We start from the raw sequence: 15,793 nt of genomic DNA, 5'->3' as shown, positions 1-15,793 counted from the left end.
CTGTATGACAGACTCTAGGTCTATCCACCTCATTACAAATAGCTCAGTTTCGCTTCTTTTTATGGCTGAGCAATATTCCATTGTATATATGTGCCACATCTTCTTTATCCCTTCATCCGATGATGGACACTTAGGTTGTTTCCAGCTCCGGGCTATTATGAATAGAGCTGCAATGAACATTTTGGTACATGTCTCTTTTTGAATTATAGTTTTCTCAGGGTATAAGCCTAGTAGTGGGATTGCTGGGTCACATGGTAGTTCTATTTATAGTTTTTTAAGGAACCTCCATACTGTTCTCCATAGTGGCTGTACCAATTCACATTCCCACCAGCAGTGCAAGAGTGTTCCCTTTTCTCCACACCCTCTCCAGCATTTATTGTTTCTAGATTTCTTGATGATGGCCATTCTGACTGGTGTGAGATGATATCTCATTGTGGTTTTGATTTGCATTTCTCTCATGATTAATGATGTTGAGCATTCTATCATGTGTTTGTTGGCAGTCTGTATATCTTCTTTGGAGAAATGCCTATTTAAGTCTTCTGCCCAATTTTGGATTGGCTTCTTTGTTTTTTTTGCTATTGAGCTGCATGAGCTGTTTATAAATTTTGGAGATTAATCCTTTGTCAGTTGCTTCATTTGCAAATATTTTCTCCCATTCTGAGGGTTGTCTTTTGGTCTTGTTTATGGTTTGCTTTGCTGTGCAAAAGCTTTGAAGTTTCATTAGGTCCCATTTGTTTATCTTTGTTTTTATTTCCATTTCTCTAGGAGGTGGGTCCAAAAGGATCTTGCCGTGATTTATGTCATAGAGTGTTCTGCCTATGTTTTCCTCTAAGAGTTTGATAGTTTCTGGCCTTACATTTAGGTCTTTAATCCATTTTGAGCTTATTTTTGTGTATGGTGTTAGGGAATGATCTAATCTCATACTTTTACATGTCCCTGTCCAGTTTTCCCAGCACCACTTATTGAAGAGGCTGTCCTTTCTCCACTGTACATTCCTGCCTCCTTTGTCAAAGATAAGTTGACCATATGTGCGTGGGTTTATCTCTGGGCTTTCTATCCTGTTCCATTGATCTATCTTTCTGTTTTTGTGCCCGTACCACACTGTCTTGATTACTGTAGCTTTGTAGTATAGTCTGAAGTCAGGGAGCGTGATTCCTCCAGCTCCGTTTTTCGTTCTCAAGATTGCTTTGGCTATTCGGGGTCTTTTGTTTCTCCAAACAAATTTTGAAATTTTTTGTTCTAGTTCTGTGAAAAATGCCAGTGGTAGTTTGATAGGGATTGCATTGAATCTGTAGATTGCTTTGGGTAGTAGAGTCATTTTCACAAGATTGATTCTTCCAATCCAGGAGCATGGTATATCTCTCCATCTATTTGTATCATCTTTAATTTCTTTCATCAGTGTCTTATAATTCTCTGCATACAGGTCTTTTGTCTCCTCAGGTAGGTTTATTCCTAGATAGTTTATTCTTTTTGTTGCAATGGTAAATGGGAGTGTTTTCTTGATTTCATTTTCAGATTTTTCATCATTAGTGTACAGGAATGCCAGAGATTTCTGTGCATTAATTTTGTATCCTGCTACTTTACCAAATTCATTGATTAACTCTAGTAGTTTTCAGGTAGCATCTTTAGGATTCTCTATGTATAGTATCATGTCATCAGCAAACAGTGACAGCTTTACTTCTTCTGGAGATCTTTTAATGTCTTTTCTAGAGAGATTTAATATGAATATGTTATTTTATTTATTTATTATTTATTTATTTATTTATTTATTTATTTATTTTAGTAGTTTCTGCTTTATAACAAAGTGAATCAGTCATACATATACATCTGTTCCCACATCCCCTCCCTCATGCATCTCCCTCCCTCCCACCCTCCCCATCCCACCCCTCCAGGTGGTCACAAAGCACCGAGCTGTTCTCCCTGTGCTCTGCGGCTGCTTCCCACTATCTATCTACATTATGTTTGGTAGTGTATATATGTCCATGCCTCTCTTTCGCTTTGTCACAGCTTACCCTTCCCCGTCCCCACATCCTCAAGTCCATTCTCAAGTATGTCTGTGTCTTTATTCCCGTTTTACCCCTAGGTTCTACATGACATTATTTTTTCTTATATTCCATATATATGTGTTAGCATACAGTATTTGTCTTTCTTTTTCTGACTTACTTCACTCTGTATGAGAGACTCTAGGTCTATCCACCTCATTACAAATAGCTCAGTTTTGTTTCTTTTTATGGCTGAGCAATATTCCATTGTATATATGTGCCACATCTTCTTTATCCATTCATCCGATGATGGACACTTAGGTTGTTTCCAGCTCCGGGCTATTGTGAATAGAGCTGCAATGAACATTTTGGTACATGTCTCTTTTTGAATTATGGTTTTCTCAGGGTATATGCCTAGTAGTGGGATTGCTGGATCATGTGGTAGTTCTATTTTTAGTTTTTTAAGGAACCTCCATACTGTTCTCCATAGTGGCTGTACCAATTCACATTCCCACCAGCAGTGCAAGAGTGTTCCCTTTTCTCCACACCCTCTCCAGTATTTATTGTTTCTAGATTTCTTGATGATGGCCATTGTGACTGGTGTGAGATGATATCTCATTGTAGTTTTGATTTGCATTTCTCTCATGATTAATGATGTTGAGCATTCTTTCATGTGTTTGTTGGCAGTCTGTATATCTTCTTTGGAGAAATGCCTATTTAAGTCTTGTGCCCATTTTTGGATTGGGTTTTTTGTTTTTTAGCTATTGAGCTGCATGAGCTGTTTATAAATTTTGGAGATTAATCCTTTGTCAGTTGCTTCATTTGCAAATATTTTCTCCCATTCTGAGGGTTGTCCTTTGGTCTTGTTTATAGTTTCCTTTGCTGTGCAAAAGCTTTGCAATTTCATTAGGTCCCATTTGTTTATCTTTGTTTTTATTTCCATTTCTCTAGGAGGTGGGTCCAAAAGGATCTTGCTGTGATTTATGTCATAGAGTGTTCTGCCTATGTTTTCCTGTAAGAGTTTGATAGTTTCTGGCCTTACATTTAGGTCTTTAATCCATTTTGAGCTTATTTTTGTGTATGCTGTTAGGGAATGATCTAATCTCATACTTTTACATGTCCCTGTCCAGTTTTCCCAGCACCACTTATTGAAGAGGCTGTCCTTTCTCCACTGTACATTCCTGCCTCCTTTATCAAAGATAAGTTGACCATATGTGCGTGGGTTTATCTCTGGGCTTTCTATCCTGTTCCATTGATCTATCTTTCTGTTTTTGTGCCCGTACCACACTGTCTTGATTACTGTAGCTTTGTAGTATAGTCTGAAGTCAGGGAGCGTGATTCCTCCAGCTCCGTTTTTCGTTCTCAAGATTGCTTTGGCTATTCGGGGTCTTTTGTTTCTCCAAACAAATTTTGAAATTTTTTGTTCTAGTTCTGTGAAAAATGCCAGTGGTAGTTTGATAGGGATTGCATTGAATCTGTAGATTGCTTTGGGTAGTAGAGTCATTTTCACAAGATTGATTCTTCCAATCCAGGAGCATGGTATATCTCTCCATCTATTTGTATCATCTTTCATTTCTTTCATCAGTGCCATATAATTCTCTACATAGAGGTCTTTTGTCTCCTTAGGTAGGTTTATTCCTAGAGAGTTTATTCTTTTTGTTGCAATGGTAAATGAGAGTGTTTTCTTGATTTCATTTTCAGATTTTTCATCATTAGTCTACAGAAATGCCAGAGATTTCTGTGCATTAATTTTGTATCCTGCTACTTTACCAAATTCATTGATTAGCTCTAGTAGTTTTCTGGTAGCATCTTTAGGATTCTCTATGTAGAGTATCATGTCATCAGCAAACAGTGACAGCTTTACTTCTTCTGGAGATCTTTTTTTTTTTTTTTTTTTCTTTTTGAAGTATGCGGGCCTCTCACTGTTGTGGCCTCTCCCTTTGCGGAGCACAGGCTCCGGATGCGCAAGCCCAGCGGCCATGGCTCACGGGCCCAGCCGCTCCGCGGCATATGGGATCCTCCCAGACCGGGGCACGAACCCGTATCCCCTGCATCGGCAGGCGGACCCTTAACCACTGCGCCACCAGGGAGGCCCTGGAGATCTTTTAATGTCTTTTCTAGAGAGATTTAATATGAATATTTTAAATGGTCTCCAGTTTCCCTGTGGATTATTGACATTTTCAACTCTGCACTTCAATTTTCCCTCAATACATGTAATTTTGTCACGGCTATTTCTGTACTTAAAGATGAGGAACTATATAATTGATTTCTTCATTTTTTTCCCATCTCTTTCCAAGGTACTGAATTTGATTGTGTCTTACGAATGAGTGAAAAATGTTAGTCCTTGAGTCAGGACATTGGGCCCTTTACCAAGTAACTCAACCTATCTGGGCTTCAGCTTCTGTATGTGCAGTCAAGAGGCTTGGACTAGCTGACTTTTCAAATGCTGTGTTTCTTTGATTCACTCTCACTTATTGATCTGCTCCTTAAGAAGAGGGTCTGTTCTCATAAAGTAACAACAGTCTTTTCCTAACCTTGGGTTGGGCGGAGTTTAACTGGTCGTACTCAGTTTATTAGTTCTGTTTCCTTCTACGTATGCTTAGCTCTAAATAATTTATATAGCTCTTGTGACTATTTTTAGATCTTATTTTTTTCTTATTTTCTTTTACAGTTTCTAATTTGTTATCGCCAGTGTAGAGGAGCCTGATTGATTTTTAAAATTTATTGATCTTGTATGTGTGTGCCTTGTTGAACCGTCTTATTAGTTCCTGCTAGTTTATCTGTGGGTTCTTTTGGGTTTCCTAGATAAATGAGCATATTAAATGTAAATAATGTGTTCTTTGGATAAAGTTTATTTTCTTGCATCTATGTATATAGAAGCAATATGTTGAATTGATTTAAATATTTCAATACTTACATACCTGTTATCACAATCTAACGTACTTGATCTTCTTTTCTTTCAATCAATATTACGTTTTCAAGATTTATCCACGTGAATCCATATAGATCTAGGTCTTTGATTTTTGACCGTTTGCTATTATTTCATCACATGCGTATAGCATCATTTATTTTCCATTCAAGCATTATTGGACAATTGGATTGTTTCCCTCCCTTCTCTAGAACAAACAACGTTTCCTAGAATATCCCTGAAGATGTCTGACAGTCGAGAAGGGCCAGGCTGCCCGAAGGATTGCTACTTGCTTTTAGCCACCTTCCAACAGGCCATCTCCAGCCAGCCATTTGAAGCACAGCGGAAATGAAAACTCCCCCAAATGTGGAGATCTCAGGAGCTTCCTAGAAGGTGGGAGGTTAATGATAGGCATCCTGCTGGGATCCCAGGGGAGTCTGAGCTGGCCTGAAGCTCATCTTCCTGCTCCACCTCTCAAGAGAAATGTGGAGGAAAGAAGACTTCAAAAACTGTGAGTAGGTAGAGGGAGAGATATTGGGGGCCGAAGCTGTGACTGAGGTCTTGGAGTGGGCTGTGAGCACGCAGAGCCTCTAGAGAGCCAGGCTCTGCCTTCTGAGAACTTCTCCCCTAAGGCTGCTCCTAATTCAGGTGATACCAGCCATATAGAGCCGACTTGGCCCACACTGTCACAGAAAGCCTTATCAGAATCTCTTCTTCTTCATACACTCTTGTGTCTGTGACTTGGTTACTGCCTTTGGTGCTCCACTGATGTGAACCACAGTCGCTCGGGGATGGAGGACACTAGTGACCCATCTTGCTCTGTGGCCTCAGTCCACAGCTTGCGGGTAAGGGAAGAGGCCAAATGAAGGTCAAGAAGGAAAGATGGAGTTTGAAGAGAAGACCTGAGTTAAGGGTGTCTTCTCAAGTCTTGATGAATGAAATGTAGCTCCAGTACCTGAAGTCCTGCTTGTTCTCAAGGCTGACCACGGGGCTGGGTGCACTCAGTGAAGAAACCGTATACACTTAGTATTTCCTTGCTTGCTCACACTTGCCCTCCTCTGATACACCCTCTGCAAGACTGATCTTCCCCTGAAACCACTTTCCACCTGCTACTGTCATCTCATGAACATTTGCTTCCCCTTCCTAGTGTCCCCCTAGAATGCCATTGCAGCCAATTCATAATGTGATAATCATGCTTCTTACCATATTCTCAGCAACTTCTGAGAAATTTTATTCACTTTATTCCATAGTCTTCACACATCAATAATCTTCCTTAACTTCCTAGCTGCAGGTTAACCCATTCGGAATCATTTCTTTTTCCTTCTCTCCTTTGGCAAATCCTTTCTATCTTTTAAGGTCTTTTTCTTGTCTCTCTACCATCCTGCCTTCCTGAACTTCTTTTTTTTTCCGTTTAAGTAACCTTTCAATCTCCTTCGCCAATTTCCTCATAAACATTTAGAGTTTATTCCTCACACGTTAGACAGCGGTTTATGAATGGCCAGGCCTAATGGACTCAGAATGAGTTGGCACCCCCGAGGTACCTGTCTTGCTGGGGAGCCACAGGTGAAGGGCTGGCTGCTGGACACATGTTTGCATGGAGTCAGGCTGAGTGGCCTCAGGGTGTTTGCTGTGCACTTGTGTGTGTTTCTCCCTAGTTGGTTTCCTCGTCCAGCCACCTGTGACCTCCCTCCATCCAGCCCAGGGAATCCTTCTCATCACAGGGGTAGGATGTTTGTCTCATTTTCCATCACATCCTTTCCCCAAAGTTTGCTTGTGAGTTGTTCCCATTCCAAAGACCTTTCCTCTTTGAAGAGAAAAGAGAAAATCTTTTCTCTCCTTTTCTCTCACTTCACTTCTGCTCTATTATCTCCTCCGTCCAGAATGGCCCACTGACTCAAATGGCTGTAGATCCGAAGATGGCAAGAAATGCCAGCAATTCTGAGATAATAATACGGATGGATCAGGAAAACTTGAAAACCTTTATCCCGCCACATTAAACAAAATTGCACTTCCAGTGTATTCAGAGTCTCAGTGTAGACACACAAGTGATATAGAAATTGAAGTACACTCAAGTTTTTCTTTCCTCCTTTCCTGATTTATTCTAATCCTCAAAGTTAACATGATGAACTCTTTGTTAGGTAAAGTTTCAGACATTTTCTACACATGCACACTTTTCTTTTTCTCACCTAAGAGTGTGAACTAGGTCACTTTCAACATGCTGTGATTCTGTGATTCACTGTCTCCCACCAAGTCATCCACTGATAAAGTAATCTGTTTCATGGAGAAATATTTCCAATAGGTAATAGCCAATGTCTGTGGAGTGCTTACTCTGTGTCGGTTTCTTGTAACTACTTTACAGATCTTTTGTACAACGTACCCATGGACCAGGTACAATTATAACCCCCAAGTGACAGATAAGTGCAGATAAGTACAAATAAATACAGAGGCCAAGTGACTTGCCCAAGACACTGGAGCAAATCAAAATCCATGCCTCTGTAATCATTTTGCTCTATTGCCTCTGTCTGGGAGGCTTGATGATTTGGCAACTAAAACCTTAAATATCATGTTCCATTTTTATATCTGTGACACAAGCGTGGGGCTGTGATACGGGGTAACTAACCTGACTACTTTTGAAAACCCTTATGCACCTGGATGAAAGTAAGCCAGGGACTGCAAGCTATAGATTGAAGGTTTCCTACCAACTTTTAAAACTAGCTTCTTGAATGCAATTTATGTAATGTCAAGTCTAGGATGTAGTCCAGATAGTAACAGGAAAATGGAGCTATGTAGAAAAAGACTTAAAGTTGACAAGTATTGGGAGTGTAGTATTTTTGGGGCCAGCGTGTAGACCACAGGAAAACTTGCTGTTTCCATCCCAAAGGGAAGAGCCCTATGTTGCAACTGCCAAGGTCCCTGGGGCAGCAAGTGTGCTCACTGCTTAGTAAAGAAGCATCCTGAGTTTGATAGAATCATATGGGAGCCTTACATTTGGTTAGCAGTTCTACATTCTTGATGTAATAATATTTTCAGGGTGTGGGAGGGTATCAAGCTCTGAAAATACCCTTGGAGAGATTTGCTTATTAAGTTTGGCTTTTTCAATCTCCCTACTACTTCTTTACTAAACACCAGGCGGTTTCCTTCACTTTTCAGAACCATGTTGTTTTTCCCTTGTCTAATGAACTTTGAAATACTTTTGGATGAGCTATTAAGTTTGGAAAAAAATAAACCTCTCTTTAAAATAAGGAAGATAATAACAATGACAAGTAGAAAAAGCTCTAAAACAGAGAATATCCTCCATTCTAGCCAATGACTGGGAGTGGAAGGTTCGTGCTCGCTGTCCAGGACGTAGAAATAAAAGCTGAGGAGGCGCTGAGGCGTCTCCTGGATCTCTATAAGCCTCCATCATTTCTGCTGAGTAGGGTTGACAGATAAAATATAGGCTGTTTAGTTAAATATGAATGTCAGAAAAACAACGAGTACATTTTGAAGATAAGTAGGCCCCAAATAGTACATAGGATCTACTTATAGTAAAAATAATGACTTATTATTCATGTGAAGTTCAAGTTTAACTGGGTATCCTGTATTTTTATTTACTAAATCTGCCAGCCCTACTGATGGTCCACAATGGAGGCAGTTGAGGAGCGGTACATGCTGGCTCTCGGACAGTCAGAAATGGCTTCAGCAGATCGAGGTACAGGATGAAATTCTTCTTGGATGTAGCTCAGAAGCCATGGCCAGCAAGTACTGCACGTACTGCCTCGGGTTTCCCCGAGGTGGGGTAAACCTTCCTCTTAATGGCCTTTGGGTAAGTCTGGAAGACCATATCCAAGGGGAGCCCCAAAGTCAGTTTCCTCCTCACAACCATGTTTCCAATTCCTGGAATTGGCTGCATGTGACTCACAAGAGATGAGGAGGTGTGTGGAAATTGGGAGTGTCATAGCTTGAACCCTTTGTAGGTAAAGTTTTGCTGTTCTGAGAGTTTGAACAGGAGCAATGTGAAAGACTCCAGGTCCCCAGGTAGATAGAAATAATCCTGTTCTACTTCTGTGTATGTGACAAGTCTCTAATAGTTCAGAGAGCAAGTATCTGGTCTTAGAAAGACTGATCCAAGCTTGGATGTTTCTGGTGACAAGGCAAGGTCCTGAGTTTCAAGTTCACCTTTTATGGTTGAGGAGACAATAAGGTGGTCAGAAGGGAAATCATGGAGGAGACCTTGGCTTCATCCATTGTGCAGGCTTGTATATGTGGTTCTATGTAGATTGTGTTTCAAAGGTGGAGCTTGTTTACAACTATGAACATTCTCCGATGTGCTTTTTGGACCTTCATTCCCAGAGCGAGAGCAGTGCCGAGGCTCTAGAAATGCCATGGATATTCTGAGCTGTCAGTGGCATTTCCCAGGTACTGTTCCCTTGGTGCCGCTCCTTGAAATGTCCAAAGGGATTATCATCTGTCTTGTGGGCGGGTCCTAGCATTGTGAAAGGAAGCTGCTGCACCTGGCTCAGAGGATCTCGGATGTGGTGGGAGTAGTAGTAGGACTACGACTCTAAATTGTATCACAGCCTATCTATTCCATCTTGAGAGTGGGGTTGGGGGGTTATGAAGGGGGGCTTTTATTGTGCTTTTGTACATTGTACCCTTGAAACTAATTCAGTATTTTAAAATTAATTAATTGATTTTGGGCTGCATTGGGTCTTTGTTGCTGCTAGCGGGCGTTCTCTAGTTGCAGTGAGCGGGGGCTACTCTTGGCTGTGGTGCACGGGCTTCTCATTGCAGTGGCTTCTCTTGTTGCGGAGCATGGGCTCTAGGCAGGCAGGCTCCCGTAGTTGTGGCACGTGGGCTCGGTAGATGTGGCACACGGGCTCTAGAGCGCAGGCTCAGTAGTTGTGGCGCGCGGGCTTAGTTACTCCGTGGCACGTGGGATCTTCCCAGACCAGGGCTCGAACCCATGTCCCCTGCATTCGCAGGCATATTCTTAACCACTGCTCCACCAGGGAAGCCCAAGAATTCAGTTTTTTATAAAGAGAAGATTCCTAATATTATTCCAAAATTTTAAAAATATGTAGTTGGATAACACTATGAAAAATTAACTGATATATTCTTTTATTATTTCTCTTTGCTCCCTGGATTTTTTTCCCCATCCAGTCAGCTAGGCACTCTGAGTTCACTGCATTAGGAAGGTAAAGACTCAGCAGAAATGAGGGAGAAAAAAAGAAAATTCTCAGCTTTGGAATGTTCACAACGGAGGCCACAGTAGAACAGGTGAGAATTCTGTGAACAAAAGATAAATGTCGTCTCAAATGTCAAAAAGTATTCTCTGCACTGGGAGGCAGGAGAGGGAGGGAGGGAAGGACTGAAGGAGAGAGATCAGTGTGGCCAGGGACATGGAGACTGTGCTTGAGGACGATATGCCCAGGAAGAGCATCAGAATCTGGAGAAGATTCAGCCTGCACGTGATCATTGCCTCCAGCCAGCACCCTCATCTGAGACCTCGGGAAATTCAGAGAGAGAGTGGGAGTACGTCAGGAGGGCCACGCGCATAGTCTGTGTGGCAGGGGTTGTGGCCATTGCCTATTTGTGAGGAGTCCCCAGCAATTTGCAGGCCTCTTCTGGAAAATGCTGGCGGACATCTCTAGTGCTTATGTGAAAGCTTGTTCACAAACCTTGAAAGATACAGATGTAGATGACAGATAGATGCATAGATAGAACAATGTAATTAAATAAAACCTCAGGAAAGGTTTGGAAAATGCCCTTTATTGCATAGGACGTTTCTATGGTCATATGATGTTAGACTGAGTGCCGGTCCCTTCATCCTCCTTCAGACCACGGCATTCTGTCTGCTACTCTCCCGAGGGTCCTTTCTTCTCCCTGGAAGGGATAAAGCAAATGAGGTAGAACAGGAAGAGACGAGCAGCTCTCCAGGCTCTGCTGGTCAGGGTCACCCTCCAGCGTCGCCTTAATGCTCAGAGCCACACACACCACAGGGAGCTTGGCTCCAGATCAACGACCACGCAACGGAGGTTCTGGAACATTTCCATATCTCGGGGGACCTCATTGCCACGTGACTCTCTTTCATATTCCCCTTTGTCACAGAAGGCTAGGTCCAGTGGTCAGGGTGAGATCTCGGCTCAGGCCCCAGGCTCTCAGACCTCAAAGTTCTGGTCCTGCAAGGGCCCCTGTCCTCTCTTCAGACCACTCCTGGCTCTCTCTGCCGAGAAGGAGCTGCTGGGAGTACGTCCTCTAAGAGTTGAGGTCCATCGTGCAGACCCTGAGAAAACTCCTAGGAAAAGGCTCCACCTTCTTGATTAAGTCAACAGAGCTCAGTTCCTTTGGTAGTGCTGGGTGTGTCCCAAGCTGATGCAACTGCAGAGCCATTAGGTCAACCAGCACATGTGTGCGGCCCCTTCCCTTAGACTCCTCTGGGCCCTCGTGACATAGGCTCAGAAGACTGCCAGCCTCAAGCCTTACCTCTTCCAAGGGACGGCCACACCGTCTTCCAGGACTTCTGTCCCATGAATCTCAGTTGCTGTGTGGAAATGAAAAGAGAGAAAAGACCCTACCTGCGGGGTCTCTTCGGGCTGGGGCCTTCCCCCGTGGGCTGCTCTCCCTCATTCTCCTTTTCTTCTTGCTTCTCTTCCTCCTCCTCCTCCTCCTCCTCTTCCTCGGGGGTGCTCTGGATTCCACATTGCCCATCAGCTTGGCCATGGTGAGATGAAAGACACGGCAGCTGAAGCCCTCCAGGACGCCGAACTTCACGTGCTGTTGGAGGATCTCCAAGGTGGGGAAGACCCGGCAGCAAGCCATGCACCTGAAGCCGGTCTCCATGGTCACCATCCAGTCCGCTGTCTTGGCGCTGGGTCTCTCCTCGACGGCAGGTGACCCTGATGGGCTGCCTGGCTCTGCCCTTTCCTCATACTCTTTCTCCTCCCCAGTGGGCTCACTGTCAGACAGGAGGCTTTCGGTGGACACATCAGAAGAGGGGTCAGTGGCTACTGCGCACACATCCTCAGGAAGGGTCACTTCTTCTATCCTCAGCTGCTTTTCAGGCAACTCCAAGGGTTTCTTTGTCTTCCAGGAGACAGCGACACCCTTGTTCACTTGTACCTGCATGTAGTATATTTTCATGCCCCTTTCCTCCTTGTCTGGGTGCAGATAGTTCTTACAGGGTGAAGAGGGTGAGGAGGAGACACAGTATGATGGGGAAGCAGTCTCTCCTTCTTCCTGATCCTGGACTAGGGGCTGGGCAGTGTCTCGATGAAATCTCCGGATTCCTGAAAAAGGAAATTAAGAACATAATAACATGCATGGGCCATGCCGGAAGCTGAGGGAGCAGGTGTGGTAGACGAGAGAGGGACATTTGCATGACATAGCTATGTCGTGAGCTTGGTGTCTGTTAGCCGTAGGACGGAGTGGTGTATCTGGTGTCATCTGTGGGCTTTTCATGTGCGTGGGGGGGATACTGGAGCAGTGTCTGTATACAGGGGTGTGGAGTATGGTGGTGAGGGCTGTGGAATGTGAGGGATGCGGCTGGATGCGTGTACGACGAGGAGTGTGAGTTTGGGAATATCGGTGGTGCATTCCTTGTGGCATGGGGCCGTGGTGCAGGAGAGGAGCATTGTGGATCACGTGCTTGGGGTTTATGTGTGCACTGAGAAGGGCTGTGCCTGGAGGGCGCATGGATGTGTGAGCTGTGTGGACCTGAGCTGGATGGTCCTGCTCTGAGCCTGGAGGTCTATGATGCAGAACTCTGTCCTTCTCTGGAAGCAAAGGCAAAGACAAAGCCTCCATTTTCCTCTGAAGATGCTTAATCTGGTCCCTCTTCCCTCCACCTCAAGCCCAGACCTTTCCGACCCTGCTCCTTGACTTCCCCACCATGGTAGTAGCAGTATTCACACACCCACACACCCAGACTCAGCTGGCATCCACGCCCTCGTAACAGCTCAGCCATCCTGCCCAGGCTCTTCCACAGAGCCCTCATCACCTCTGATGACCCTGGATTTCCTCTCAGCCTCCCTAGGATCTGTGTGCCTCCTGCCTCACAGCCAAGCACCCCCTCACCTGAGGAGCCCCGCGCCCTTACCAGCGTAGATGAGCTTGCACGGAGTAGAAGTACAGAAGAAGTATTTAGAGGCAGAGGAGACCTCCCCTGCCCCTGGGCTGCAGCCTTGGGCCACCACAGTGGATCCAAGCCGAGGGGGATCCTCTTGTGACTTCGAGATTCCTGAGGGAGGAATGAAAGGCTCAGGGTGGGTTCATCAGTCCTCTGTCCACAAATGTTTACTGAGTGTGTGACACGTGTCAGGTGCAGTGAATACACACAGTTGAGAGTGTGGTTCCCAGTGGATACTCCAGGATTTAATTCCAGTCAATACTTATTCTCTCACTGTCTTGTTGGTAATGTAGGCCTCGGTGGTGACTGTGAGTGTGTGGGAAGAGTGAGTGATGTGTATCAGTTATGTCTGTGGTGAGTGTGGGGTTGGCGTGGGGAGCACAGTGCAGATGTGCCTATCTGTGTCTGTGGCCTTTGTGTGCATGGTTTCTGTTCACAAGTCAGGAATTCTGGGACATGTAACTTTTCCTCATTCCATGGTGTGGCTTGTATTTATGGTGTGTGTTCATTCATTCATTCACCAAGATCCAGTGAGCAGCTACTCCTGTGTATCCGGCACTCTTCCATTGTTGTAGTCTCTGGTAATGCTGCACATTCTAGTAGGGGAAGACACACACTAAACAAAACTCCAATAAATATATAATACATCAGCTGGTGGTAAGTTTATAAGGGTTGCCAGACTTAGTGAACAAAAATACAGGGCACCCAGTTAAATTTCAGTTTCAGATAAACCCAGAATAATTTTTTAGTGTAAGTATTCCCATGCAGTATTTGGTCTTACTTATTTTGAGTGTAAGTAGGGCCCATACAATATTTGGGACATCCTGATACTGAAACATCACTTGTTGTTTATGTGGAATTCAAATTGAACTGGATAGCCCATATTTTCTCTGGCAACCCTGACATGGGTTAGTGAGACTGTGGTTTACTGTGGTTTGTACAAAGCGGGTATGGCATTACTCAAGAATGTGTTGTAAGTGTGGTGTGTATGACACGTGACTGGTTTTTATAGAGGTATTTAGAGATGGCTGAAGTTAGCTGTGTTTGTGCGAGAGTTGAGGCGATACATATATATATAGTGTGTGTGTGTGTGTGTGTGTGTGTGTCATATATAGATAGTGTGTGTGTCTATATACATATCTCATCTCCAGCGTTTGGTGTTGGAGGAAAGGATTGTGATACAGGTGGGTTGTATGAGAACGTAGTACAAGAGGGATGCGTGTATATACCTCCATGTGCTGTGTGTGGTTTAATAAGGAAGTTATATGTGGGGTGTGTGATATTTTTGCTGTATCAGAGTGTACATGGGTGTATGAGTTACTGTCTCATAAAACACCCCTAACAAGAATTCTGTATACACTCTTACGTACACCGAGTGTCAGCCAGGTCCAGGCAGGTTGACAAGAACTTTACCATGCAGACTTTCTATCTGGTAAGCACTCTACCCCCATTCATCCCGCTCTTCTCTGCAATACCACAAACACACAGACACACACACACACACACACACACACACACACAGAGGAACATAGAGAAAAATATTCTGAATGGTCAGGGGCGGTCATTGCCTCCCCCAGCCTGTCCCAGCCACTGCCTGAAAATCTGCCTGCTGTCTAGAGCTCCATTCCCAGGGCCCATCCTACAGTCTCCAGGGCCCTGGGCCTGGTAGGAGCTACTGGGCTCTAATCTGGGGCAGAGGCCTCTAGCTGGAGCTCTGGGGTGACCACCCCTCTCCCAGGGCAAGCTACTCGCCTACATTTAATGCACGCAGGCACCCCGTGGCCCGTGGCTCTCAGAGCTCCCCGCAGGACCCTGAGGCCATTTCTCACCCCCGCCCACGCGGTCTCAGTCTCTGGAAAACCCTTCCCTTCCCTTGATCTCCTTTGGGAAATTCTTCCTGTTGAAGGAATAAAACCTCCTTGCTTTCCATATGACACCATCCCTAGACAAACAATCTTCTTTCGAAGTGCATTCCACTTGTCAAGATATTTTTCAACAGGGCCTTCAACTCATGGGGCTTCTCTTTCCACTTTGGTAAAAGAGGCCAAGCAACTCCTGGGTCTCTCTCAGCATCCTTGCATCCTTCACATCCCCCACCTCATGAGCCCAGGGAAAGATCCAAGAGAATAAGAGAGAAATCGGGGACTGAGAAAAGCTGCACCTCTAGGTCTGTGCAAGCAGGATGCAGCCTGCTATGAGTCCGACAAAGCTCCAGGCCCGGCTGCCCCAGGAGAGAGTCCTCAGACCAGCGGAGCTGACCTCCCCCATCTCCCAGGGGGCATCTGGCCGTTCTGTGCCATCTCACACCACAGGGACCCTCCGGATGGATACGGCAGCATCAGTGAGACAAGGTCTCTCGCTCCCTGCTTCACAGGTGACACGTTCTCAGTCCCCCGCTTCCTAGAGAAGGTTCAGTTTGGCAGGAACCCATGTGCCCCAGACAAGTTGCCCCCCACATACCTCCTCCGTTCTCGGCAGTTTCCTGGGACTCTTCATTTTCCAGATGTTTCCTCTTTTGTCGCCGTTCCATCGTACCAACTAGAAGTCTCCCTTAGAAGTTGCCTCAAGAGATGTCCAACTCCTCCTCTTCCCTACAGGTTGGCCCTTGTTGGCTCTTGGGCAATCCGTTGAAATGATTCAATACAAATAAAAATAGTCAAGTCTCCTAAATGGCTGAAAAACTTGTACCACTTAGTGAACCAGCAGGACTGCCTAGTGCTCACCAGGGCTGTTATGTTTGCAAGGTTGCCAGGAGCACAGCGGAATTCTGTGACCTCAGTGATGACATCAGAGCAT

At 44.7% G+C, this 15,793-nt stretch overlaps 1 pseudogene; it reads right to left on the bottom strand.

Moving 5' to 3' along the window:
* Window positions 1-11,479: 11,479 nt before the first annotated feature.
* LOC132480088 (protein FAM170A-like) lies at window positions 11,480-15,527 on the bottom strand (annotated as a pseudogene).
* Between the last annotated feature and the right edge of the window lie 266 nt (window positions 15,528-15,793).

This window comes from Mesoplodon densirostris, chromosome 19 (genome assembly GCF_025265405.1).
Source record: "Mesoplodon densirostris isolate mMesDen1 chromosome 19, mMesDen1 primary haplotype, whole genome shotgun sequence".
Lineage (NCBI taxonomy): Eukaryota > Metazoa > Chordata > Mammalia > Artiodactyla > Ziphiidae > Mesoplodon > Mesoplodon densirostris.
The sequence above is the reverse complement of the archived record's forward strand: the minus strand, read 5'-3'. Positions and strand labels throughout refer to the sequence as shown.